Source organism: Vulpes vulpes, chromosome 12 (assembly GCF_048418805.1).
Source record: "Vulpes vulpes isolate BD-2025 chromosome 12, VulVul3, whole genome shotgun sequence".
Classification (NCBI taxonomy): Eukaryota; Metazoa; Chordata; class Mammalia; order Carnivora; family Canidae; genus Vulpes; species Vulpes vulpes.
This window is the reverse complement of record NC_132791.1, coordinates 76,285,816-76,288,136: the sequence shown is the minus strand read 5'-3', so window position 1 is coordinate 76,288,136 and position 2,321 is coordinate 76,285,816. Positions and strand designations below refer to the sequence as shown.

Here is a 2,321-nt window from a genome sequence, read left to right as displayed (position 1 = left end):
ATTAGCAAGGAGTCTGCTTCTCCCTCTGTTCCCTCTGCTCCTCCCCACTGCTCATGCTCTCTCTCTCTCTCTCTCTCTCTCTCAAATAAGTAAGATCTTTTTTTTTTAAAGCATCTAACATAAAAAATTACCTAATGTTTACATTTTTACTAGAGTTTGTTTCTGCAAAGCAAATGTCAGTATTTTTAGTGTATTTAATTTTCCATATGATATTTTGCTATGTATTTCATTCTGCTCCTGAATTTTTCACTATTTTTTAGATGCATCTATATAGTTATGTGTGGATATACTCCTTTTAAGTGAGCCTAATACTTTCTGCTGTAAATACACCTTCTTATACAAAATACGTTTTAGCTAAATGTAAAATCTTTAACTTACATTACATTTCCCAAAGTATCTTTTAGGTGTTCATCTTACTTCTTCATACCATTGAATATTTTTCTAGAAAATGCTGTTTCCAGTATGATTCTTCCCTGTGGTAACAAGGTGATTTTTTAGTGGTTCTCTAAATAATTATTTCTTTATCTTCAAAGTCACATAATTTTACAAGGAAATTCATGTGTTTTCCCCCCCTCTGTTTGTAATCACCTTTTTTCCCACTGGCCGCTCCTTGCCATCTCTTCTCCCTCACCCATAAGTTTGCTCCATCTTTTGTTCTTCTAAACAAGAACTCATCTATTAATTTGTTTCTTCCAATCACTTGTGAAGCCTACGGAAATACTTTTATCCCCTGAAAGTGCTATAGGAGGTAGAGAGTGGGGACAAAAGAATCTGTTCTGGGGTCTCTATGCAGCATAATTGAAACATTAGTTCTTTCTAAGAAATATGTGGTTTGATGCTTTGTAGAGTTTTCAAAATCTCACTCCCTTCCAGCAGATATGCTTAATCCCAATGTCTCCCCATTTCTGGGGCTGAAATAGCTCTTACCTTCCTCTCAAATCAGCCTTAGATTCTACATCCAAATCTTGTCGGCTGAAAAAGTCTTTTCTAGTGTCAAGCTCTGGTGTTCTGGGGCTGCAAAGGTCTACTATATAGGAAACTATAAACTGTTAAGAAACACTGCCGCCCCCAATGCCCGCGCAAAAATAGGCAAACCCCCATGTAGGGATGAGTGATAATCCCTGCATGAAAGGTAACACAAGCACTAAACACTCAACGGGCAGCAATATTCTATGTCAGGCTAAATCCAGAATCTTACTTCGTACCGCTTTTGTGGCCTTATCACCGGAGGATGAATCCAGAATAGTGAGCCCACATAGTGATGGAGGTGGGAGATGGCAGGAATGCCCAGCAAAGGCAGAAGCAAGACGGCCATGGGCCAATGGGGAAGGTGTGGAGCCAAAACCAATCAACCTTTAAGCTCATTCCTCACGCTTCCTGGTTCTTAAACTCAATCATGTATGGTCGGATCTCTGTGGACCTGGTGGTCTGAAAAATAAATATGTTGTAAAGATCTACAAATAATAAGACATGTCAAGTCTTTGAGATGGTGGTATATAGTAAGGGCTTGAAAAATAGGACTTGCTATCTATTATTTTGGGGTATTAACAAATCTAACCCTGAATCTGCTAACAACTTGACAATTTCAGGAGTGTCTCCTAAGGAACTTGTGAAAACCTTGGTTCATAAACCTCTCTGGAAGCCCTCAGTTACCGTGACATTGCACAGCATTGAGACGTTTCCTCATCTGTTAAATGGAAATAAATTATGGGATTCCTGCTTAACTCATATGGTCTTGACACAAGTGTTCAATAAAACTATCTGTTAATGTGACTACTTTTTATGAATCCTAACATCCCTGGACTAGAGAGTGGTCAAGGGGAGTACCAGCCCAGCGTGTTCCTAGAGTCTGCGGTCTGAGGCATCCATCTAATAAGGTCAGATGCACTGCCCTGCCCTGCATAGCTTGCGCCAGTTTTGAGCACAGGGAAAGGCTTCGCCTCTCCAGATCCGCAGGTGGAGGATTCACGTTGGGGAACAATCTGGATTGTGGGAACTTGGGTTGGTTCCTGGTAAAACCGTAACCGGCAGGACTCGAACCTGCGCGAGGAAACTCCAATGAATTTCAAGTCCATCGCCTTAACCACTCGGCCACGAGTACCTGCTCGCTGCTCCCCCAAAGAACTGGGGAGAACCCCTGGTGGATGCATGGAGTGTCGAGAGTGGTAGGTCCGGCAGCAGTTGCTTAAATCAGGCCTCTCCGTGGAGAATGAGGAGCGCGTCCGGAGCGAAGCGAGAAGCAGCCGGCGATGCTGCCGTGCTGCGGTGCCATTCAAGGCTCCTGGACCGAAGGCTCGACTGTCAGCCACCCTGGGCGCCGG

The 2,321-nt window shown here is 43.0% G+C and overlaps 1 non-coding gene across 1 annotated transcript; it reads right to left on the bottom strand.

Moving 5' to 3' along the window:
* Positions 1-2,019: 2,019 nt before the first annotated feature.
* TRNAS-UGA (transfer RNA serine (anticodon UGA)) lies at positions 2,020-2,101 on the bottom strand. Its single transcript has one exon. It is a non-coding gene; the product is annotated as a tRNA-Ser (tRNA).
* Between the last annotated feature and the right edge of the window lie 220 nt (positions 2,102-2,321).